Source organism: Triticum urartu, chromosome 1, assembly GCF_003073215.2.
Source record: "Triticum urartu cultivar G1812 chromosome 1, Tu2.1, whole genome shotgun sequence".
In the NCBI taxonomy this organism is placed as follows: domain Eukaryota; kingdom Viridiplantae; phylum Streptophyta; class Magnoliopsida; order Poales; family Poaceae; genus Triticum; species Triticum urartu.
In genome coordinates, this window is record NC_053022.1 from 523950530 (window position 1) to 523978034 (window position 27505).

The following is a 27505-nucleotide window of genomic DNA, read 5'->3' on the forward strand; positions in this document are numbered from 1 at the left end:
CTTGAAGAAATGCGAAACTTTTTTGTATATATTGTTTCTCCTAATTCACTATGGTTTTATGTCAGTTTTGAAAATGGTTAAAAACGTATTTTTGCCGTAATTTCTACAAACTTTATCGGAATGGGGCAAATAATATACCGCTGAAAAGCTACGGAAAATGCGAAACTTTTTCATGTTGATGGTTTTCTCTGATTCCTAGCCGTTTTCATGTAATTTCGAAAACGGCGGGATCATGCGTTCTGCCTTTATCGCGAAACAGATTCTTCGAAAATGCACCGCGTGAAGAACCTGGACTTCTCGGCGCGTGTACCTGAACTTCACTCTGTTTTTCACGTGATTTTTTTGCTCGTAGGTCTCCATCCACTGCTCGTAGCTCTCCATCCACTCACCGGAATTGAGCAAGTGATATACCGGTGGAAAGCTGCTGTAAGCAATTAACTTTCCCGTGTTGATCGTTTTTTCATACTTGCGACGATTTTAAAAGTTTTTCATCTGAAATTCATTTAGTGTAGTAGGTGAACTTCCTACTGTTTTTAGTTGAACTTCTGTGACGTATTTTCGTTTGTAATTTTCTCATCCATTCGTCAGTGTTACACAAATGTTATTTCCTTTTGTACAAATCTCTCTCACAATAAATTTTTTGACTTTCTTCGACGAAGGACTTGAACTTATAACAACAGAACTTTTTGCCTTTTCTTTTTTGTTCCTTTTTTAATACAAAATGCACGCCGTGTATTACATGAACTTCTAGCAGTTATCAACCTGAACTTCTCTCGGTTGCATGAAAATATTTGAGTTTTTTTTATAAATTTTTAATCTTATTTTTCTTAATCTTTTTTTATGAATTTTGAAGCACTCTATTTTTAATAGTTGAACTTCTTGTTATTTTATTTTTGAACTTCTTGTTTCCATTCTTTAATAACGAGGAAAATCTGAGTTTTCTATAATCATCGAACTTCTCCATCTTTTTAATATGGACTTCCTGGTTTTATTTCTTAATCCTTTTTTATGAAATTTTGAAGCGCTCTATTTTTTTAAAGTTGGACTTCTTGTTAATTTATTTTTGAACTTCTTGTTTCCATTCTTTAATAACGAGGGAAATATGAGATTTTTCTATAATCATCAAACTTCTCCATCTTTTTAATATGGACTTCCTGGTTTTTTTTCTTAATCTTTTTATGAAATTTTGAAGCGCTCTATATTTTAAAGTTTAAATTCTTGTTATTTTATTTTTGAACTTCTTGTTTCCATTCTTTACTAACGAGGAAAATCCGAGTTTCCTATAATCATTGAACTTCTCCATCTTTTTAATATGGACTCCTTAGTTTTATTTATTTTAGTAATGGAAAAAATCCTACTTTCTGTTAGACACCGAACCACTCCGTTTTTAAATTTGAACTTCTAGGTTTATTTTAATAGAGAAATATTTTTTACAAAATTGTTTGAGATGCTTTTTCTAATGACCTTTGGGTTTTTTTGGATGAAAGTTTTTGTTATGTGATACCTCTGAACTTAGTTTTTTCTAAAACATGAACTTCATGTTTGAAAAGAAAAAATTACACAAGAATATACATGCACAGTACAACACAAATTCGTATTACACACAACACTATGTGCTGGTACACTATGTGCACGCATTACACACAATACTATGGTCATCTTCCACGACCGCGGCGGCGGAGCAGGACGACGCCGCGGCCGGGCCTCGCGCGTGAACATCAAACTCTTTTTTATCAAAACGTCTTCTTTTATTTTTTTAGAAACATGGAAATATGATTTTTGTTAACTATTTGAAGTTTTAACTTTTTTACAATTTGAACTTTTCGAAATTTTCTAGACGGAACTCAAGTAATTTTTTCCATAAGCCAAATACAGAAACAATCAAACAAAAGAAGGGCATAGTTTCAATTGTTTCCTGCTTGTTGCCATACGAACATTTTTCATCTAAAAAAAGACATACTGTACCTCTCATTCCTCACCACACTTTGAACAGAAAAAGGTATAAGAGCACATATTTTGGATGGTTAGTGCTCCCTCGAGTTAGGAGGAATAACTACATAGAATCAAAACTGAATGTTTTTATGTTTGTACTTTAGGCAAACAAAACCACCTGCTCCTTTTGAATTGCTTGGTCAGCAGGATAACACAATGGACATCGACAGGCATCCGTGCTCATCTTTTTTCTAGTTTTTGGTGAAGTTCGACTTGGTCTGCAGGAGAAGCACGAACGGGATCACCGATGGCTGAGCCAGAAGGAGACTGTTTCTTCCTTTTTATAGAATTTCACATGGGGAAATTAGGAAGAAGACGCCAAGAACTCTGCTGCTGCTGTAGTTGACCTGCTAGCAGCGTACGAATTGAACTTGAGTTAAACTGCTTTTTGCTGCCAACGATGACGACGCGGCCGCCGGTGATGAACTGCTTGAGTGGCGTACCATCGTTTTGCCGCTCTATCCGTAGTGAAGGGTGAGCAGAGGGGAAAGAGGGGCATGTCTCGTGGCTTTGTTTGGTAGGCGTGGTTGCGAGCTGCCGAATAGCAGGACTCCTGTGTATATCACCACCACTACAAATAGCAAGATGGCTCATGGATATTTAGCTAGCCAACAACTTGAACAACAGGTCTCATCCAAACACCACATTCGGACTTCCACAAAGTAATCCTTGTCGGTCCAGCAATCCTTGGTAAAATCTTACAGAGAGAGATATAAGGTGTATGAAGCTGAGACTGTTGGCCCCTTGCTTTCAATGCCAATAAGAAAAGAAAATTCAGAGAGATACAGTTTAGAACAAACAATTATAGATAGCATCAACACCTCTTGTCAGGAGCGGTTTTTCGGGATATTAATTTCCCAAAAGCGGCCCTTGTGCTCACCAGCCCCAGGATTATTGTTAGCTGATGAGACACCAACTTGGTACAGAAACTCCAAGCAAACTACAAAATATGTAGTACAAGACCATTCTGGCCTATGGGTACAACAATTGGTTTCTAGTGGTTGATGGCGGAAGCGGTTTGCGGATCATCAGCGTTTATGGGACTCCATTTCCCACAGGAACAGCTGACCAGGATAACTCCTATCTTCGCGAGGTTGCTATCTCCATTGCGTAGGTTCCGGGGCTGTCATCGCAACGTTCCTTTCCACGCAAGAAATCTGGCCAAGACAATAGCCAGGGACAAGCCAGTGAGTACTTTGAATGTACTCGCAAACATTAAGAACACAGGTATAATATAGCCACTGATAATCATGCTTTGAAATATTCCATGATTACTTCATCAGTCATAAATGAAGCTCATGATGCATGCAAGTAGGTTAATCATGTCATATATGAATATGCAATCAGCGAGTAGAAATAGAATGCACCGATCGGGTGTCTGAAGCGACGCCTCGAAAGGATAACAATATAAAGTATGCCTCAGTCGGGCGTCTAAGCGGCACCACATAAAGGGTTTATAAGTAGATAAAATATCAAGCATGCCACAGTCGGGCGTCTGTGCGACACTGCATAAAGGGCTTATAAGTAAATAAAATAACAAGCATGCCACAGTCGGGCGTCTGTGCGACACCACATAAAGGGCTTATAAGTAAATGAAATGACAAGCATGCCACAGTCGGGCATCTATGCGACACCACATAAAGGGCTTATATATACACATAATCACGGTGAATATCCAGGAGGTAGTACCGTCCCAGAGATACTCAATAATTCAAATAACATAAATGGTTAGTCCATAATAATAATAATCATACATCACAAGTCATGATCAATATTCTGGTTTAATAGTTTCTCCTCCGAAGACCGACACTAAGACCGACACTTGACCCATCCCAGACTGTAGTCCTTAACCATGGACACGGTTATTCGAATAGGTTTAATATCTCTGCAGAGGGTGTACTCTTTACCCATGACTAACGGATTCCTTTAGTCCATCGGGACTAATTCGGTCTACGGTCTTTTAATTGAAAACACCCTAACCGCACACACTAGCCAAACTCACCGGTGTCTGGAATCACCCTTGACACCTGTTAAGCAAAACTCTAAGTGAGGAGGCTACAACCTAGACTAGCATGGGATCACAAAATTTATACCGCGCGCAAACTGGGGGAGCTACCCCCTTCGGCTACAACCGAAAACACCCATGCCCCGGGACCGGATGACTGGCTTTAATCCAGGGCCATGGAACTCTCATCGCGGTCTCTCTGTACGGTGTGTGCTAGACAGGGGTTGACAACTTACTGAACCGTACCCTACCTACGGCAGGGACAAGTGGCAGCACGAAACAAGTATGGGGGTTACTGGAACAAGACTCGATCTACGGCCGACTCAGGAGGCTTAAATATTTCCTGCATGATTAGCCCAAGGATAATATCTCACATCCATCAGACACAACCACCACTCATCATACCTCCCCCTGCCCCGCCGGTCATAACCGTCTCGACGAGGGACAAGCTCGTGTCTACCCAAGACAGAGACTTTCCCGGATCTTTCCCGGTAGGCATGAGAGGCATATGAGGGTGATTGCTATCACAAGTATGTCCATTGCCAACAGCAAAAATTTTCATCTTTGCACTCAAAGCGTATGATCATATCGTCACAAACACATAACGGATACTACGTGTCACGGTGGTGTTGTAATTGTATTAAACAACACAAGATAATATTATGCCTGAGTTCAGAAATGCTTGCCTTCAAGGTGTGGAGAGTCAGGGTGCATTCCAAAACTTTGAAAGTTTTCTTCTCTCTCCCACAAACCCTATTTTTGGAAATATTTAAATTAATACATAGTTTAAAAATAGTACACAAAAGTTGCTTGGAAAATTTTGAAATAAATATGAAAATAAACTAGACAATATTTGAGGAACAACAGAAAAAGATTCAAGTCATTTGGATTCATATTTTAAAAGTTATAGTCAGTTAAAGTTTTGGTCAAATTCTGTTTTTAGAATAAAACAGAAAAAAAGAAAAATGCTTTGATTAGAATACGCTTTCGAGCAGAGGAGACGTACTCTGGGGTGATGCGCTTTCACTTAAACACGTGGACCGGTGCGGGGTCACTAACAGTGGGTCCATGGGGCCCACTGGTCTGGTTTGACTGCTCTCCTTTCCCTCTTCTTCCTCTACCCGAGAGGGGGGCCGGACTCCGGCGATCGTCGCTGGCGATTGGCGTCTCCTCGTGGGGCCCCGAGGACAGGATGGATCCGCCACCCCAGGGAGGTCCTCCCGGTGGTCGCCAGGCCGAAGGGGACGAAGGGAGCTGCTGGCGGCGAGCTCCTCGGCGGAGGTGGCCTCGGGAGCTTTTGAGGGCCGGGGCTATGGTGGTTCCCCAGCTGGATTGAGGTATTGGGCAGCTCCACGGGATCACGGGGATTCGAATGGTGGCGCTAGTTTGACGGGAGGGGCTCGGGTTGTGACCGAATGGACTAAAGGGCGTCGGCGGCTGATCCTGCCGGAGCTGGGGAAGATGACCTCTTCTCTTCGATTGTTGGCTACGGGGGAACTAGGGGAGTGGACTGAGGTCGCATGGGTGCTCAGATGAGCTCGGGGTCTCTCTTTATAGTGCAACGAGGTCGGTTCCGCGGCGGCAGTGGATAAGGTCGCCGGTGAACTGCCTCTCTGTTGCTGCAGGGGGTCGTGGCGGCGACAAGCGCTAGGGGACACGCTTGTGGATGAGTTCGCGCTGCTCCAGGGGGAAGGTGGCGAGCCGGGGTGGCTCGGGCGGCGCCGACCGGGGCAGGAGCCACTGTGGTCGGCCGCTTGCCGCCGTGGCCGACCTGACGGCGGCCCTGTAGGGCACCAGGGGAGGGCTTGGCTGGTTCCTGTGAGCGGATGAGGTTGGGGGTGCGGCTCTGCAGGCGAGCAAGGGCCGGGGCGTGACGTGGCGACCCGAGCGCACGCACGTGCAAAACGCGCGCTCTGGGCGCGCCCAGAGCACGCTCGCTACGTGCTCGACAAAATGCCGGGGTATCCTAGAGTGCTCCAATCCACAAGAGAGTTAGCAGGGTGGGGCTATAGGCTTGGGAAAATCCATGTGACATGCTGGTCTAGTCAGGGGATCAAGTTCATAACACAAACCAGAAACTAAGCCAAAACTGGTCATGCACTCAGGGTGTTTGACAAAATGCCAATGGCATCTAGGAAACTCTTGGGGTGGCCAAATTCTCCAGATCAGTGTCTCCTTGGATGAGTAAGAGGGTGGTGAGGTTAGTTTGACAAAATCAGAAACTTGTTAGTGCAAGTTTTGCAAAACATCAGTTTTGGACAGAAAGAAAAAGGCATGGTTGCATGTGCTAAAAATTCTCCAATGGGTCCACTCTTCTGGACTTAAGGGTTTTGTAGCATGGGCTATAAGCAGGAGAAAGCTCAAGAGTACTAGAGCAAATTTAACTAGGGTTGCAGTAGAAAAAGCCAAACTGGACCAGAAAGCAAGGTTGATTCACTCAAATTTTTCAAAGAACATAAAAGGGTTTCTGCATAAAGTATAATAATATACTTCCATTAACATCCCAAAATTTTGCTGGAGGCTTTAAAGAAATATTTAATTAGGTTGCAGTGTAAAAATGCTCACTGGACCAGATTTTAAAACTTGGTGTAGAGCTCAAAATATTAAGTGAATGAATTATATTTTTCCATAAAAGTGATTCAAAAACATCACATGACATCTCCAAATTTTGGTTGGAATTTTAGATAAATATATCAAGAGGTTGCAGTGCAAATTGGGCCCTGAAACTGTTAAAAAAATCATTTCAAGGAATAAATCTCAGGGAGAATTAGTTATGCGATTAAATCCACTTTTAAGAGAAATGTTTTTCTCGAGGGAGAAAACAAGTCCAGTAATATATTTGGAAACTTTCACTTGGGATAAAACTCCATAAAAATCCAAGAAAGGATGGTACTGAAATCAAAGAAAACCCAGAAAAATGAAAAGTTTAATTTTCCTGGCAAAATTTTAATTAGTAAAACAAGGTTAAAATTTTGGGGTGTCACAATACTACCCCCCTTAAGAAAAATCTCGTCCTCGAGATTTGTTAGAAGTTGTTTTAAGAAAATATATGCAATAAAATGTGGCTACAGTGAGAGGGCAATAAGTGGTGTAAAACCACAGTGTGGAACACTGGCGCTGCGTGGAAAAATCTACGGTTAGGGGGAAAATGAGAGATTTCTACGTTGGATACAGTAAATTTAGAATAAAATTCTAAATTTAAAATACGCTGGTCGTACCCGAGAGCACAGTGCTCTCTCCGGCTGACAGGTGGACCCGGGGCCCACTGTCAGCCTCTTCTTCTTCCTCTGGCTCTCTCTTCTTCCTCTCTCCCGCGCGATTTCTCGCGCTTTCTCCACCGACGACGTCTAGCGCGTAGGGCATCTAGGCCGTACCCGCGGTAGTGCGCGGCGTGCTAGCTGTCGGTGCAGCGTGCACTCACCTCGCGGGCCAGCGTGCTGTCGGCACTGCTCGCGGATTCGCCTCCGAACACCGGCGATCGGGCGACGAGCGGCGCTGGTGGACTTCGCCCACCGTACACCGAGCTCGAGCTATAAAACGGCCGAGGTGTTCCTCTCTTCTTCCTCACATCTGGCCTCGCTTCTCCTTCTCCTTCTTACTCCTCCATTTCCGTTTATAGAAGCTCGGTTGAGGCTCTAATGGCGAGGCGATGCCGGACTGGTACGTGATCCTGGTGTGCGGAGGGCTGGCGGCACTGCTGGGGCTCTTCGTGCTCCTGTGTGCGATGATCCTCGATGATCGTCGTGATGCTGCTGCTCGAGTGCCGGCTCTCCGCGGTGGCGGTGATCACGAGGAGTAGGTGTGGTGTCGGGTGCTAACTGTTGTCGGTATACTAGGTAACTTGTACCCGGATGATTACCCACTAATCTCCCCTTCAGGGACTGTGGTGTACTAGGGAGATGATTAGCCAGATGCAGCACAGTTATGTGGTGTTGCAGGTAGTGTATGCGTTCGAGTGGTTGTGGCTGTGGGCCTGCTGCCGTGGTGCTGCGTGAATAAAGATCCATGTCGTGAGGAGATATATGCCGTAGCAACTCAGGGAAAAGAAATCTCACTCCAGGATTTTTCGCGAGAGAAAATTAGTTAATCAAAATTTATAGCAGCAAAAGTTACTCAACAATTGAAACCAAAAAAAATTATCTCACCGCACAAGATTTAGTGAAACACGCATGAGTTACAACACTTAACTAAATGCAGGGATAAAAGAACATAGCGGTGACGTCTAGAATGAAAACGGCAACTGGACGGGGTCCCAAGAAAATGTCTCTGGTATCGGGGCGCACTCTTCTTCTATCGAGGGAAGTGGGTTGATCAGTCGATGAACGCGTCTCTCCTGGCCGGGCCTTAGTGGTCTGCCGATGGCGATCTGAGGATTTAAATCAGCGAGGCTCTGGAGATAACCCATCACTCGCTGGGTCAAACGCTCTTGAGCGATGACATACCGGACAAGGTTGTCTAGTACGGGGTCTCTCTCAATTCTTCCACCGGGGAAGGATGCTACTTCTCCGGGTGCTGCACGGCTCGGAAAGTAATAATACCCTCATTCGCTGGCATAGGGTACCGCGAATCGAAGGCGAACAATCGCTTCATGTGCAGCCGCTTCTATGGCCATCTGCGGAATTGGCATAGATTTCCCCAGGAAGGAGACTTCCGTTGGGTCTTGATTTGAGTCTACGGGAGGGATGTGCACTACTGCCCAATATTTCGAGGCGGATGAGGTGATCCTCCACTTGAGTAGCTCGTACTGGGGTGGCTGGGTAGAACCCATGGTACTGCAGGTAAAGTCCCACAATATTCTAACAAAACTACCCAGGGTTGCATCTGGGGTTCTCAGATAAACGCTAGGGCTCGGCATGGCAAGAAATGGTTGTGAGGGTTGCGCACAAGATGAGGGGTACTCGACAAGGTCACAAGGTGGTTATTTATATAGCCTCCAGGCTGGGTTATTTACCGTGGTGAAGGGCAACTAGTTTGCTGGTTCTACTCTCATGGGGGTCGGGGTCAAAGCCACAGATACACACATCTCACAAAAGTGACGTGTTACTGTGGGTGCCGTCGGGGTTGGTTTTGGTAGCTACGCCCGAAATTAAAAATGTAACCGTATATCAATACAGCTACTATTTAAATTAGGGGCGCACAGGCAGGCAACGTTGTGGCGATACAAGGTCACACAATTTACAGGGTGTGGGGTATACTAAGACTTGGTACTACTCGAGTGGCTTAGTCCACCTCGTTTATATCTAAGCGGGCGTGCCTTGCGGATGTCGAGGCTTCTCCATTGGCCTCACCGTCGGGATTGGCTGGAAGGGGTTGAGGGACTGCAGGGTCGGGGTAGCGATGATGACCATCGCGGGGATTGTTGGCCACAATCCCGTTGGAGTGTGTTCCCAAAAGGCGACGAAGCACTTCTGGGGTCATCAAAGCACCTTGGTTGATGGCTGGGGCTGACCTCAAGGTTCCGATCGGTTGTCCGAATAGCACGACTGGATTGTCGGCGTCGGGCTCATCTTATCTTCTTGTTGGGGCTGTGCGAATCAGTTCTCCACGAGCTGCGATCAGATCAAGGGTGATTTGATCGAACAGCCCCTCTAGTGCACTTACATAGCACACCAGATGCAACAATGCAGGGTCCGACTCATGGTCTCCATTGGCAACTTGGGGTGGTCTACCATACCCGTCACGGCTGGGGTAGTAGTAGAATGAGCGACAGTTAACTCTGGGCGACAAGTGCTGGAGTTGAACTATAGCTTCTCGAGCAGCTAGTTGGATGGCTTGTGGCTCAAAGGAAGTTGTCCTTCCGGTGAACCTGTAGGGGCGTTCTGGCGATAGACCCCTACCATAGACGTGCACAGTGGCCCAAAATTGACGGCTCTCACCGCTCATGGACCCTTGGTACACAACATATTCTGGGGGCTCTTCTAACGTGAAGGCACGGTGGGTGAGGTTTGCTAGCACGGTCACGAAACCTCCAAGGTTGGTTGCTGTGGTCTCATTGTGAACAATGGGACCAGGCATTATGGCTTGGTGTGGGGTAGAGGCTGTGCTGTGCTGGGTTGAGGCTAGCGTGCCCTTTTATAGAAAAAGGGAACGGAGTCTTCCTTCGCACGCTTGCGAGAAAGACTATTTATGGGCTGGTCACTGGCGCGTGATCGACAGGCTAGGCGGGTAGGTTAGGCATCGACTGCCAAAAAGGTGTCGGGCTCACTGTGTGGCTATCTTACGCGAGAAGCTTGGCCGGGGTGTGGTTAAGGTCTGGTGGGTTGGTTTACCTAGGTTTTTCGATCTGGCTAAGATAGGATTAGCCAATGGTCAGCCTGGCTCTGATACCAAGATTGTCAGGACCGGTTTTTCGGGATATTAATTTCCCAAAAGCGGCCCTTGTGCTCACCAGCCCTAGGATTACTGTTAGCTGATGAGACACCAACTTGTTACAGAAATTCCAAGCAAACTACAACATATGTAGTACAAGACCATTCTGGCGTATGGGTACAACAATTGGTTTCTAGTGGTTGATGGCGGAAGCGGTTTGCGGATCATTAGCGTTTATGGGACTCCATTTCCCATAGGAACAGCTGACCAGGATAACTCCTATCTTCGCGAGGCTACTATCTCCATTGCGTAGGTTCCGGGGCTGTCATCGCAACGTTCCTTTCCACGCAAGAAATCTGGCCAAGACAATAGCCAGGGACAAGCCAGTGAGTACTTTGAATGTACTCGCAAACATTAAGAACACAGGTATAATATAGCCACTGATAATCATACTTTGAAATATTCCGTGATTACTTCATCAGTCATAAATGAAGCACATGATGCATGCAAGTAGGTTAATCATGTCATATATGAATATGCAATCAGCGAGTAGAAATAGAATGCATCGATCGGGTGTCTGAAGCGACGCCTCGAAAGGATAACAATATAAAGTATGCCTCAGTCGGGCGTCTAAGCGACACCACATAAAGGGCTTATAAGTAGATAAAATATCAAACATGCCACAGTCGGGCGTCTGTGCGACACCGCATAAAGGGCTTATAAATAATAAAATAATAATAATGCCACAGTCGGGTGTCTGTGCGACACCACATAAAGGGCTTATAAGTAAATGAAATGACAAGCATGCCACAGTCGGGCGTCTATGCGACACCACATAAAGGGCTTCTATATACACATAATCACGGTGAATATCCAGGAGGTAGTACCATCCCAGAGATACTCAATAATTCAAATAACATAAATGGTTAGTCCATAATAATAATAATCATAATCATCATAGATCACAAGTCATGATCAATATTCTGGTTTAATAGTTTCTCCTCCAAAGACCGACACTAAGACCGACACTTGACCCATCCCAGACTGTAGTCCTTAACCATGGACACGGCTATTCGAATAGGTTTAATATCTCTGCAGAGGGTGTACTCTTTACCCACGAGTAACGGATTCCTTTAGTCCATCGGGACTAATTCCGTCTACGGTCTTTTAATTGAAAACAACCTAACCGCACACACCAGCCAAACTCACCGGTGTCTGGAATCACCCTTGACACCTGTTAAGCAAAACTCTAAGTGGGGAGGCTACAACCTCGACTAGCATGGGATCACAAAATTTATACCGCGCGCAAACTGGGGGAGCTACCCCCTTCGGCTACAACTGAAAACACCCATGCCCCCGAACCGGATGACTGGCTTTAATCCAGGGCCATGGAACACTCATCACGGTCTCTCTGTACGGTGTGTGCTAGACAGGGGTTGAAAACTTACTGAACCGTACCCTACCTACGGCAGGGACAAGTGGCAGCACGAAACAAGTATGGGGGTTACTGGAACAAGACTCGATCTACGGCCGACTCAGGAGGCTTAAGTATTTCCTGCATGATTAGCTCAAGGATAATATCTCACATCCATCAGACACAACCACCACTCATCATACCTCCCCCTGCCCCGCCGGTCATAACCGTCTCGACGAGGGACAAGCTCGTGTCTACCCAAGACAGAGACTTTCCCGGATCTTTCCCGGTAGGCATGAGAGGCATATGAGGGTGATTGCTATCACAAGTATGTCCATTGCCAAAAGCAAAGATTTTCATCTTTGCACTCAAAGCGTATGATCATATCGTCACAAACACATAACGGATACTACGTGTCACGGTGGTGTTGTAACTGTATTAAACAACACACGATAATATTATGCCTGAGTTCAGAAATGCTTGCCTTCAAGGTGTGGAGAGTCAGGGTGCATTCCAAAACTTTGAAAGTTTTCTTCTCTCTCCCACAAATCCTATTTTTGGAAATATTTAAATTAACACATAGTTTAAAAACAGTACACAAAAGTTGCTTGGAAAATTTTGAAATAAATATGAAAATAAACTAGACAATATTTGAGGAACAACAGAAAAAGATTCAAGTCATTTGGATTCATATTTTAAAAGTTATAGCCAGTCAAAGTTTTGGTCAAATTCGGTTTTTAAAATAAAACAGAAAAAAGAAAAACGCTTCGATTAGAATACGCTTTCGAGCAGAGGAGACATACTCTGGGGTGATGCGCTTTCACTTAAACACGTGGACCTGTCCGGGGTCATTGACAGTGGGTCCACGGGGCCCACTGGTCAGGTTTGACCGGTCTCCTTTCCCTCTTCTTCCTCTGCCCGAGAGGGGGCGGGACTCCGGCGATCGTCGCTGGCGATTGGTGTCTCCTCGCTGGGCCCCGAGGGCGGGGATGGATCCGCCACCCCAGGGAGGTCCTCCCGGTGGTCGCCAGGCCGGAGGGGACGGAGGGAGCTGTCGGCGGCGAGCTCCTCGGCGGAGGTGGCCTCGGGAGCTTTTGAGGGCCGGGGCTATGGTGGTTCCCGAGCTGGATTGAGGTGTTGGGCAGCTCCACGGGATCCCGGGGATTCGACTGGTGGCGCTAGTTTGACGGGAGGGGCTCGGGTTATGACCGAATGGACTGGAGGGCGTCGGCGGCTGGTCCTGCCGGAGCTGGGGAAGATGACCTCTTCTCTTCGATTGTTGGCTATGGGGGAACTAGGGGAGTGGACTGAGGTCTCATGGGTGCTCAGATGAGCTCGGGGTCTCTCTTTATAGTGCAACGAGGTCGGTTCCGCGGCGGCAGTGGATAAGGTCGCCGGCAAACCGCCTCTCTGTTGCTGCAGGGGGTCGTGGCGGCGACAAGCGCTAGGGGACACGCTTGTGGATGAACTCGCGCTGCTCCAGGGGGCAGGTGGCGAGCCGGGGTGGCTCGGGCGGCGCCGACTGGGGCAGGAGCCACTGTGGCCGGCCGCTTGCCGCCGTGGCCGACCTGACGGCGGCCCTGTAGGGCGCCAGGGGAGGGCTTGGCTGGTTCCTGCGAGCGGATGAAGTCGGGGGTGCAGCTCTGCAGGCGAGCAAGGGCCGGGGCGCGACACGATGACCCGAGCGCACGCACGTGCAAAACGCACGCTCTGGGCGCGCCCAGAGCATGCTCGCTACGTGCTCGATAAAATGCCAGGGTATCCTAGAGTGCTCCAATCCACAAGAGAGTTAGCAGGGTGGGTCTATAGGCTTGGGCAAATCCATGTGACATGCTGGTCTAGTCAGGGGATCAAGTTCATAACACAAACCAGAAAATAAGCCAAAACTAGTCATGCACTCAGGGTGTTTGACAAAATGCCAATGGCATCTAGGAAACTCTTGGGGTGGCCAAATTCTCCAGATCAGTGTCTCCTTGGATGAGTAAGAGGGTGGTGAGGTTAGTTTGACAAAGTCAGAAACTTGTTAGTGCAAGTTTTGCAAAACATCAGTTTTGGACAGAAAGAAAAAGGCATGGTTGCATGTACTAAAAATTCTCCAATGGGTCCAGTCTTCTGGACTTAAGGGTTTTGTCAAGGTGGTCTATAAGCAGGAGAAAACTCAAGGGTACTAGAGCAAATTAAACTAGGGTTGTTGTAGAAAAAGCCAAACTAAACCAGAGAGCAAAAGAGGTTGGTTCACTCAAATTTTTCAAAGAACACCACTGGGTTTTTGCATAAAGTTGAATAATATACTCCTATTAACATCCCATAAGTTTGGTGGAGGCTAGAAAGAAATATTTAAATGGCTTGTAGTGCAAAATTGCCCACTGGACCAGATTTGAAAAATTGGTGTAGAGCTCAAAGTATTAAAAGAATGAAATATATTTTTGCGTAAAAGTGATTTAAAAACATCACATGACATCTCCAAATTTTGGTTGGAATTTTAGATAAATATATCAAGAGGTTGCAGTGCAAATTGGGTCCTGAAACTTTAAAAAAATCATTTCAAGGAATAAATCTCAGGGAGAATTAGTTATGCAATTAAATCCACTTTTAAGAGAAATGTTTTTTTTCTCGAGGGAGAAAACAAGTCCAGTAATATATTTGGAAACTTTCACTTGGGATAAAACTCCATAAAAATCCAAGAAAGGATGGTACTAAAATCAAAGAAAACCCAGAAAAATGAAAAGTTTAATTTTCCTGGCAAAATTTTAATTAGTAAAACAAGGTTAAAATTTTGGGGTGTCACAGCGTGCCACTGATAAGGAGCTCCGGTGGGTGCCGAACGATATGGCACGATTGTTCGTGCGCGTTCGCCAGCATGAGGTAGATCGGTACGTCGAGCGTTGCGAGGCGGAGGAGGCGAAGTACTGCCTCCGCATTGGGAAGACGTCGCGCACCAGGGAGCTACTGGCGAGGGGCTGCCGGAATACTTGCCCCAGGAGGGATTATTAGTTTTAGTATTGTTCGTTTTTAGTTTCATGCATTGTACCTAGTAGTTAAGTATCATCACGTATATGTGATGATATTACATATATAATATATATATATTATGAATTCCATTTTCTATCTATTTTTGTATACTAATTTGAATCTAGTTGTTACCATCCACATATATAGAATGGAAAGCATATATACACACATTGAAATAGAACATATAAGAACGGAAACAGAGTACACACATTGAAACAGAGGAATAAAAGGTGCAATACTATGATGGTTGTGAATACATAGCTATCCACGTCGAAACAACTCAACAAAATAAAACGCGTCCATGAGACCATGACCGGCAACCCTTGCCTACGGTAGCTCTTGGCTCTGCATGAACTTGTGCAGGCGTTCGTCCAAGCGGTCGACACGCTCGCGGTACATCTGGAGCGCGATCTCGAGCTCCAAGTTGGCTATTTCATCAGAGATCACCAGCTTGAGGATGCGACAGCCATGTTCCTCTACTGCGCCCAGGTGGACACCTGGGCCAAGGTGGCGGTCAAGCCTACGGACCAGTGTGTTGGCAATCGGCAGGCCGCGGACAAGGCGAACAGTGGCACCCATGTGAACGGCGCAGCGGGTGTCCGGTGCAAGTACGGCATAGCCGGCCTCTGGTGCAAGTACGGCACTGAGGGCCTCTGCCCACTCCTGACGAGGAATGGTAGTACTAACGGGACGTGTACCCAGCTGCGATGTCGTGTCAACAGTAGGCAAGCGCCGATGGATCCGCTCTTGCGGTGCAGCACGCCGTGCCTCTCGATCTGCGGTGCTCCAACGGTCTCGCCGTGCGGCGAGCTGCAACTTATCGGAGCGGACGCGCCTAGCTTGCTCTACGGCGCGCCATCAATCATGTTGTGCGGTGAGCTGCAGCCTGTCGGCGCTGACATTCCTATCTTGATCCGCGGCGCTCAAGCGCGATGCGCCAAAGGTCTACTCAACTTAGGCGAAGAAGTGCGTCATGGCGTCGTCCATCGCGTTGCCGGGGAGCGCCTCGGCCCGGGCCGAGGCGCCTGCTCATTTTCCTCGTCGATGAGGTTGATGGTAGAGGCGGCGCTTTGGTGGGTTGGCATGCTTGGAAAAGGATGTGCTATAGGTTGCGCTTGTCGCCTCCGTGCATCGCGCGCTGCCTAGGTTTATGCACAATATCACCGAGTGACGGGAAACAGGTGAGGAATGGCGGGAAATGGTGCTGTTTTCATAAAACGCCATCAATTAATGGAAACTTTGTATATAAGGAAAATCGAGCTAGCACAAGAAGTAGATGATGATCAGATGAACACGGACCACACTAGGGCACCCGTCGGTGATGAATTCATCAATCGCAGATGGTTGAATACTAGCAAGTGTTTTCCCACAACACACACGGCTTATTCCATCACAAACAGGCCGGATGAATCGACTTTATGCCATGTATCGTACATTATCAAAAAGTAATGCGGTAGACCTTCTTTAACATGTGTCCAAAAAAAGGACCGCGAGGTTAAATTAAATCATGGGATGGGTCGTATCAGTCATTTAATTTGACAAATATGACCCATCCTATCAGTTAATTTAACATCAATAGAACTTCCCATCCAGTCACCCATCCGATGGATGCTCCACCTCGAGCACACTTAACTTGAGAGTTCTCTTACATGAGCTACTGGTGGAACAGCTAGTCTTTGCTGATATAGGATGCCTCTTCGCATCCTTATATGGCGTATCTAGATGACCACCCGTCCCCCAATGGTGAATAGATGTTGTGTAGACAGAGGATATCACATACGTCTTATTAGAATCAATAATCTATGTTATTATCGGTCTTCGCACACATTTCTGATTACAAACCTGTTTGCCGCGTATCACACACATCTTGTTAAGTTGAACCGTTTTTGTTCCCATGTCAACGCAAACAGTTCATCTGAGTGAACCAAATACTGTACATCGTACACACATTGATCTGGCTGACCGTTTCTTTTGTGTTGCCTAATCACAAACAGTTCATCCGAGTGAACCGTATGATGTACATCGCATGCACCTTCATGTGTCTGCCCGTTTCTTTTGTTCCTCCTCATCTCAAACGGTTGATCGAGTTGAACTGTATGCCCTGCATCGCACACGCAACTAAACTCTGAACCTTGTTTGATGCATCCTCCATCGCAAACATTTTGCACCTTTTTTGACGGTTTTATTACACCACCATTTGCGATTATGGCATCGCACACAGTTTCGTCGAAGGGTCTCTGATCGTAGTGTCGCGTTAGCAGCATCATGTATTAGTGAGGGGGCTTGAGGCGTGCCACTCCCCACCTTGGAGGGCCAGAAGGTGCGGCTCTCATTGACATTAGCCCCAAGATTTCCATGAGGTGCAGTGCTGGGATTGCCAACGATCTCCAGAACCGCCTCCCAGTCGAACCTCGAAGGAACCAAGAAGGTCGCCACACCAAGGACCAGGCTCACTCCCCGAGCATCAGTACTAGCATGTGGTGACATTAACCCCAACCAAGTGCCCGGGGGCTGGCCCCAGGCCCTTCCCTTCGACATAAACCGGTAGAAGTAGAACATAAGAAGAGGAGGAATGCAAAGATTGGTGAATCTATCCTCCTCCGCCCCTCCCTTTTATAGGCGGGGCAAGGAGGGGAGCTGCTCCATCAATGGGAGGGCACCGTCCTCCTCCACTAATTCATAGACGACCGGGCTCTCACCTTGATGCTCTCCCGTGTCGCGCGCCTCCATTACCTACCTCGCGCGATGCATGCATCATACGTGGCCAAGGATAAGGGTGTGGTGGGAAGAGTGAATTGGTCATTTTCTACCCTGTGCTTTAAAGTCATTCACGGGCCATTACTGGAGTGACCTCACCACTATTGGCATTACGCGACGCGCAGAGAAACTGGAAACTGGCTCGGGATCAAGGCTAATGAAGAAGCAAAGAAGACCTCAAGAGACCAGCCTCTTCAGCAACTGTCGCCTATGCACTTATTAGGCCCTACCCCAATGATGCTCGGAAGTGCGTTCAGGGAAGGCCCGGGGGCTTATGTTGGTGCAACAAACCCTGGATCTATTGCCCAGAATGTGCACAGGCACGGGAACAAGATTGGAGTACCAGCCCAGATTAGAGTGCAAGAACCCCAGAGATTCAAAGGACCAACATGCAGATCAGAGGGACCAAGATCAAACCATTGAAGCGGGATATCATCAAGAGAAAATCCTCCCTTGCCTGGCAGGCGAGCCCGGCAACCAGCGAAGCCACCCCCAGAAATAGACGAACAAAGCACCCCGGCAGGGCCTCCCAGGACTCACGGAAGCAAAACCACCTCACCAACCACTCTACCATGACCCACATCATCGATCAGTGAGGTGTCAAGCCCCAAAGTGATTAAGTGGAAGCCATTTTCTATAGGAGAAACCCTCAGACGATACCCGCCCTGTGACATGTCAAGCGAGTAGGCGCAGAGCTAGCAAGAGAGCCCGGCAAGCCTTGCCGGGTAACCAATGATGTGACATTGAGAGGTGCATTTAATGGGCCCTGTCAGCAAGCAGAGTTAGGTATGATAGCACTGTTTGCTATCTTATCAGTGTGTAATGACTACTTTTGCCACTGTGGTAAAACCTTGATCTATAAAAAGAGGACCATGGCAACTGTAGAAAGGGTTAGAAAATTGGATAACTCACACCCCCGTACGCGCATAGCCACTGGTGCCTCGAGGCAACCCTGCAGGGCAAGTGTACTACGCTCCTCCACCACCTTTCCAACATCAATCCACCAAAGCATGAGTAGGGTTTTACGCCTCAAGGCGGCCTGAACCTGGGTAAAATTGCCTGCGTGATCGCTGCCGTGCTGCGCCATGCTTGTCTGCTCTTTGTGCAACGCGTTGCCCCCTGCCGAACTAGCAAGGGGCCTCCTAGTCCCATAGGTGGTCGTGGTTTCCCGCGACAATTCTCGTTGCGGCAAATCCCAGGCACTCGATATGTCCTATTTTGTAGCACAGGTTATGCCGAAATTCAAGAAAAACTTCCGCATGACCTTTGCTACAAATTGGACAAATAGAGCGCCTGAAATTTGCCGGAAAGGAAATGAATCAAATTCCGGCAAAACATAGGCCACCCGGAATCATTCCCTCCAAACAACAAAAGACCACTTGGGCACAATCGAACCACTTCAATGTTGCATATAACTGGACCACTTAGAACATGTACATGAGCAACTACAACAGTAGAGAAACATGAGCAAACACTATTGAGGAATTTGCATAGAACATGACCACTTCAAATTTGCATCTCCTAGTGTTTGACACTTCAAGAAAATCAACACAAATCTCATGCTCTCTCAAACTCAATTCAAAAACCAAATATAGATGGATGAACCCTAGAAACCTAGAACCTTTACATATTTTTGTCATAATAAAAATTATGTCCTAATAAGAATTATGAACCCTCAAACTCAATTTCTGTCCTAATAAAAATTATGAACCCTAGAACTCAAAATATGTCCTAGATTTTTGTCCTAATAAAAATTAACTAAAAATTAAGAACCTACTGGACTTGCAGCAGTAATAGAAATTTATATTTATATATTGATTTTTTTCTCTAAACTAAATCCTACTACCCTAGTTAACATCTAGTTAAACCTTACTTTCCTAACATTCGTAATTAAACCCTACAACCCTAACCCTACTGGCCTAGTTAAGCATATACAATTTTTTCCTAAAAATTATATTTTGTTAACTATTGAACAAAAATGTACTCTAAACTAAACCCTACTGCCTAATTAACATCTGGTTAAACAAACTCAATTAAAATACTAAGCCCTACTGAGCTAATTAACATCTAAATTATCTACTAGTTAACATCTATTATAACCCTAACTAAAAAACTTCTACTATTAACCCTACTGCCCTAGTTAACTAGTACCACCACTACTACTAATTAACATCTACTACTACTACTCAAAACATTATCTATTAACCATACTACTAATTAACATCTACCACTACTAAAAAACATGGAAGGAAGAACATGCAAAGAGAGAGGAGGGGTGGGGGGCTTACAGAGAGGGGAGAGACGGTGGCGGGGTGGTGCTCGGCAATGGAGGCAGGAGCGGCGAGGGGGCGCGGCTCCGTTGGCAGTGACAGAGGCAGTGGCGGTGAGCCAGGCATGGGCATCAAGGGCGCACGGCTACGGTGGCGGCGGTGACGCATGGCTGCGGTGGGGTAGGGCCGATGAGGCAACATCGGTGGAGAGGGAGCAGGGGCGGCAAGGGAGAGGCGGTATTGGAGGAGATCGATGGGGATTGGGGGAAAGGACTTAGCAAAATTTTGAGCCCAGGCGAGGTAAGTCAAAGTAGCAGTAGCATTGTTAGGCAAATGTGCTATAGCTAACTTAGCTATAGCACTTTCTACCAAAACGCACTACTGCTATAGGAAGTAGTTATTTATTTTATTTTTTTGTTTTCTTTTTATGTAAGGAATGTAACCATAGCATGGGCCCATAATACGCGCTACTGCTACAGTAACTACAGCACTTTGTGGCAATAAGTGCTAGTGTTATGCCTTTCTCCTTTATTCTTATTTTTCTTTTGTTTATCTTTATATTATTTTTTTCATTTATCCTTTTTCTACTTGTTTCATTTTCATTTATTTTTCTACTTCTTTTCCATTTTATTTTCCCATTTAGCAGTATTGCTCTATACAGTAAACGCGCTGCTAAAAGGCACTTAGCGATAGCGTTCTTTTTGCAGCCTCGCTACTACTATTTCTAGCCTATCAGCAATAGTGTGGGAATTACAAGAGTAGAGCTTTTTATGTGCAAACGCGCTACTGCTACAACCGTAGATGTAGCGCGCTTTATTGACACGTGCTACTACTAAGTAGCAGTAGTGCTTTGCTCTGACCAGCGCTACTGCTATAGCTCTGTGTATAAGGTTTTCCCTAGTAGTGATCAGAGGCCCAGCTCCTTAAGTCGCCAATGATCTTACCCGACCCTATTAGGGCCGGTTATATCCCCAACAGTCTGGTTTTTAAACACCCGCATGACATAACAATCTTTCCAGGCGTGACGAGATAGCTTATTAGGGTAATTGTGCTTTGGACAAGGACCATTAAGCATTTCCTCAAGACTCTATGATGGCTTGCCATTACCATTGCGACATTGATTCTTTGACTCGGCATTGGTATTAGCCACAAACTTCTGACCCACTGTCAGAGTATTTACGCTTCCCTCCAGTTCCTTGGTTATGCTGATTGCCATGCTGAGCTGAGGCATGTTGTTGCTGGCCCTTGCCACCTCCTTTTTCTTGCCCTTACTGTAAGTGCATCTAGTGCCACCCCTAGTTGGTTTTGGAGTATTGACGACAAACCTAGTTGAGGGACTAATGTGTTTGTGAGAATTGCAGGAAAACACAGGTAGAAGTCCCTCATTGATTCGGTTTTACTACCAGAGATGACCCCTAAAAATGTACGAAGACATTGAAGACAATGGTGGTTTATGAAGATATTCATATTGAAGACAATGACATGAGAAGACTCCCTATGAAGCTTTTGGAACTCGAAGACCTAGATCCTTCGTAGTTTTATTTCATTCATGTTGTGTCATAGGAACCACCGTACTGTTAAGTGGGGTCGAAGAGAACCAGTCAGAATGACTGAAGTGATGCCTAATTCAAATCCTATGTCTTCGAGCGAAGCCTATGAGAGAAAATCTTGTCCAGAGTCAGACAAGTCAGCTTTACTTGTAGCCCAAGTAAAGTTGCCGTGTGAGTTCGAAATCCGACCGTTGGTACACGTGTCAGTTCCTTAGTGACCCAGGGTCATTTCGAACAGATCAGGTCGGGTTGCCAAGTGGCTATAAATAGTCCACCCCCCACAACCTTAAACGGTTGGCTGCTCAGATTTCAGTGCACGGGCTTTTGTCGTTTGAGAGCAACCCACCTCGAAGCCTTTGAAAGAAAAATTCCCAGTGAGGAGAAAAGCCCTAACCACCCAGAGCCAGAGTAAATTGGGCATCACTTAAGTCTTCGTGTCTGTGTGATTTGAAGACTTATTACACTTGAGGACTGTGCATCCTCCAGACGGTTAGGCGTCGCGTTCTGAGCATCCAAGAGAAATTGTGGATCGTCAGTGAACGAAGTCTGTGAAGGTTTGGGAGTCTACCTTGAAGACTTACCTGAGTGATTGGGCGAGGTCTGTGTGACCTTAGCTCAAGGAGAAAACGGTGAGGACTGGGTGTCTTGGACTAAGTGTCCTTGACTGGGTGTCCGGGACTGTGTGTCCTTTGGTTTAAATACCTAGCCGCTCCAACCAGACGTATAGTTGTCACAGCAACTGGAACTGGTCCAACAAATCATTGTCTTCAACGTGTCACTGGTTTCATCTTCACTTCCTTTCGCTTACAGTTATTCATTGTGAAGCTATTGCATGCTTGCTTTATCTTTTGTCTTCACAACATGAATGTATGATCTGTTTGGCTTCATAACTTCTTCCTACCTGATCCTTATTACACTGAAGCTGTTTGTCATTGCGCTTTCACTCTATTGAATACATGACCATGGCTAGCCTAGTGTAATCTAACTTCCGCTGCATAGTAATAGGCATGATCTTCACTATATGTCTTCACAACTCTCACGTTTTGAAGACTTTCATAAAAATCGCCTATTCACCCCCCCTCTAGTCGATATAACGCACTTTCAATTGGTATCAGAGCAAGGTGCTCCCTTGTTCTGTGTGATTCGGTTTAACCACCTGGAGTTTTAGCTATGTCGACTGCAGGGATAATCAAAGTCTCCGCTGCTTGTCCCGTCTTCGATGGAACTGAATATCCCTACTGGAAGAATAAGATGCGCATGCATCTTGAAGCCATTGACATCGACCTATGGTATGTCGTCGAGAACGGCGTTCCCAAGGTTGGAGAAGGTGTCACTGCTGCTGATGTCAAGAAGTTCACTCAACTGGACTCCACTGCCAAGAATATCATATGTGGTCATCTGACCAAAGGACAGTATGGCCGTGTGAGTGCTTTGAAGACATCGAAGCTAGTCTGGGACTGGCTCTCAAAGGTCAATGAAGGCATCTCAACCCAGAGAGATCAAAGAATCAGTGTTCTTCGCAACCTCTTCAACCGCTTCAAGCGAAATGACAATGAGAATGTCCAGCACACATTTGACCGGCTCACTGACATCACAAACGAGCTTCAAGCCCTCGGCGCCACTGAGATCACCAAACATGAAATCGTCAAGACGCTGCTGAGATCACTTGATAGTTCGTTTGACATCCTGGACCTGATGATTCAAGAACGTCCTGATTTCAAGACACTCGATCCGTCTGACATACTTGAGAGGCTCAACACACATGAGTTTCAACTTTCTGAGAAAAGAGATATCTACGGCCCAAACTATGGGCGAACTCGTGCCTTGAAGGCAAAAGCTGTCTCCTCATCTGAAGAAGAATCTGACTGCAGTTCTGATGATCCTGAAGACATTGGAAGAGAACTTGCAATGCTAGTGAAGAAGTTCCAAAAATTCACTAAGAAGAAAGGCTTCAGGAAATCTTCACGATCAAGCTCAAGGAATGATGAAGCTTCTGCTCATGACTACAAGAAGAAAACATGTCACAAGTGCAAGAAAACTGGACACTTCATCTCTGAGTGTCCACAGTGGGACAATGAGAACAGAAGGAAGAAGAAGAGCAAGGAATATGATTCTGACGACAAGAAGAAGAAGAAATACTCAAAGTCTTCTTCCAAAACTTCATCAAGGTCTTCATCACACAAGAAGAGCTCATCTGGCAAGGCACGTGCGTTTGTTGGAAAGGAGATGGATTCAGAGGAGGAGTCCGCATTTGAGGAGGCAGAGGTGGAGTCTGAGGAGGAGTCTGATTCTGGCATTGCGAGTCTGGCTACAGCATACGTCGCCAAGTCCATCTTCAATACTGAAGACAACGACTGCATCACCGACACCGACGCAAATGACAAGAACGACTCCACTCCTACCTACTGCTTCATGGCACGCGGTGCCAAGGTAAACACACGCACAACTCGCTATGAAACATCTAGTGACGATGACTCTGAATGTGATTCAAAACCTAGCTACAAAACACTTGCTAAAATTGCAACTGAACAACAGAAAGCTATGGAACATATTCAAAAATTGTTAGACAGAAGCGATGATCTGTTAGGTGCTGAAATGACTCGATCTGAATCCTTAATTGAAGACATAAAAAACCTTCATGTTAAGTATCAGGAACTTGAAGATTGTCATGATACTCTCTCAACAACTCATGAAAAGCTTTCCTATGATTATCTTCAAAGGAAGCAAGAACTTGAGAAATTGAGGGTGGCTCATGAAGATCTTCAAAAGGAAAACGAGTCACTTTGCGCCAAACAGATCAGTTCCGCTCAGGAAGGATTTGAACCACCATGTCTTAAATGCATTGAGCGTGATAATGCTGCTTCTGTTGCTGAATGTTCCACTGCTACTATTGTTTCCATATCTTCAACTGTTGATGTGGTAACTAACCCCTCTGCTGAGGATACCACTGCTATTGCTGACGAGAATGCTAGGTTGAAGACATTGCTTGAAACAGGGATGTACAAAAGTCTGAAAGGGCATCAGACATTATGTGATGTCCTTAAGAAGCAGATTCTGAACCGAAACCCTAGGAAAGAGGGTGTTGGGTTCGTGAGGAAAATTAATGCAGATGGGTCTTACTGGAAACCTGAGCAGTACCCCAAAACCACATGGGTTGCTGCAAAGGAATCCTCAGCAGATCCATCCAATCTGTCTGGCTTCACTTGTGCTAACCCAATTATCATTGATGAATCCTTTGATGCAAACTATAAACTGTTTAAGAATCAGAATGATGAAGTGTTTGCCAGGTACATTGGTACTAACTGCAGGAATGGACCGCCTATGAAGAAGATCTGGGTTCCGAAAACATGTCTGGAAAATCTTCCTATGAATGTCTTCATGACACCTCACTTGAAGAAGACAAACCTCAGACCAAAGGCTTCATATGGTCCAAATGCTTCATACAAACAGGGGACTCACCTGAGTCGCACTAACGCAAATGTTTTGCAGGGGAACAATACTCAGGCATATGAATATGAGAGTGGTTCATCGAACCGTCATGTTCATATGACCAAAAATTATTCTGCTTATTCCTATGAGTATTATTGTCCACCTGCTAGACTGTATGCTAAGGTTTCAAAGCCAAAATTCTCAGATGCTGCACTTAGACCTATAGCTTCTAAGCCACCCTTGAAGATGTGGGTGGTTAAGAAAGCTTAACTCTCCTTTGCAGGGAAAGGTCTCCAGCACAAAAACAAAATCTTCTGATGCTATTGCTGGGGACCATAAAAATCTTGTGGGGCGCAAGATAAACTGCCCAAATGGCATCATTATGTACTTCGTTCCTGAATCGCATGCTACTCTCCCCATTAGTCCTAATCTGGATCTAAGTTTTCATAACCCACTGGTTCGTCAAATGTTTATGCTTCACAACACTCTTCGTGAAGCCTATCCCCCTAACTGCACTGTAGGGTATGATACCAGCGACTTCAAAGTCTTCAGAATGGGTGTACAAATCACATGACTGGCAGAAGAAGCCTTCTTATGGACTCAACTTTACGTCCATCCGACAAGAGCCACATTACATTCGCTGACACTGGTAAAAGTAAGGTATTGGGTCTAGGTAGAGTTGCAATCTCAAAGGATCAACACATGGATAAAGTCATGCTTGTTGAATCCCTTGGTTTCAACTTAATGTCTGTCTCAATGCTTTGCGATTTGAATATGATTGTAATGTTTGGCAAATATCGCTGCCTGGTGCTAATGGAATCTGACAAATCTCTAGTGTTTGAAGGGCATAGGAAAGGTGATTTGTATGTGGTAGATTTCTCAGCAGGACCACAACTTGCAGTATGTCTTCTTGCAAAAGCTTCAGAATGCTGGCTTTGGCATCGAAGGGTTGGGCATGCTGGCATGAGGAACCTCCACACCCTTGCGAAGAAAAAGCACGTCATAGGCATCGAAGGCGTAAAGTTCAAGAAAGATCACTTATGCGGTGCCTGTGAAGCAGGGAAGATGACAAGGGCAAAACATCCTTCGAAGACAATCGTGACCACTACTCAACCCTTCGAACTGCTTCACCTGGATCTTTTCGGTCCCACTCACTACTCAACTTTTACTACTTCTGCATGCCTCTATGGCTTCGTAATTGTTGATGATTATTCTAGATATACTTGGGTGCACATAATCCTTTACAAGACTGAAGTGCAGGATGTCTTCAGACGCTTCGCAAATCGAGCTATGAATAATTTTGGCGCCAAGATAAAGCACATCAGAAGTGATAATGGCACTGAATTCAAGAACACTAGCCTTGATACATATCTGGATACCTTGGGCATCACACATGAATTCTCAGCTCCATACACGCCACAGCAGAATGGCGTCGTCGAACGCAAGAACAGAACACTCATTGAGATGGCCAGAACAATGCTAGATGAATACAAGACTCCAAGAAAATTCTGGACTGAAGCCATTGATACTGCATGCCATACAATCAATCGTGTTTATCTTCACAAGCTTCTGAACAAGAAATCCTATGAACTCCTAACTGGCAAGAAGCCAAATGTCAGTTATTTCAGAGTATTTGGCGCAAAATGCTGGATCAAGGACCCACACCACACCTCAAAGTTTGCACCAAAAGCACATGAAGGCTTCATGCTTGGATATGGAAAGGATTCACACTCCTACAGAGTCTTCAATCTCTTCCACTACAAAGTTGTTGAAACAATGGATGTGCGATTTGATGAAACTAATGGATCACAAAGAGAGCAATTGCCAAATGTGCTAGATGAAGTTCCAGCAAATGAATCAATCAAGCTTATGGGAATTGGAGAAATTGTACCTTCTGAAGCTCAACTTGAAGAAGAACTTATCATCTCAGCACCTGATCCACATGAAGACAATGCTCAGCCTGAAGATATACCTTCAAATGACCACATAGATCAGCAAGAGCAAAGTCTTCGCCCCACACACCCTCGTGTTGCAAATGAAGTACAAATTGACAAAATACTGGACATCATCAATGCACCTGGTCCACTCACTCGTTCAAGGGCAACTCAGCTAACAAACTTCTGTGGGCATTTCACATTCGTCTCAATATCAGAACCCAAGAAAGTTGAAGAAGCCTTCATGGAACCTGAATGGATTCAAGCTATGCAAGAAGAGCTTCACCAGTTTGAGCTGAATAATGTATGGGAACTGGTTAAGCGTCCTGATCCATGGAAGCACAACATAATAGGCACCAAATGGATATACCGCAACAAGCAAGATGAGCATGGTCAAGTTGTCAGAAACAAAGCTCGTCTCGTTGCTCAAGGATATACTCAAGTGGAGGGCATTGACTTCGATGAAACATTTGCTCCTGTGGCTAGGCTTGAAGCCATACGCATACTGCTGGCCTATGCAAATCATCATAACATACTTCTCTATCAGATGGATGTGAAAAGTGCCTTTCTCAATGGCAAGATTGAAGAAGAAGTGTATGTTGCACAACCACCTGGCTTTGAAAATCCAAAACATCCTGATATGGTATACAAGCTCAACAAGGCACTGTATGGCCTCAAACAAGCCCCCAGGGCCTGGTATGATACACTCAAGTACTTTCTGAAGAGCAAAGGCTTCATACCTGGTTCCCTGGATCCCACTCTTTTCACGAAGACATATGATGGTGAACTGTTTGTGTGTCAAATATATGTGGATGACATTATCTTCGGCTGCA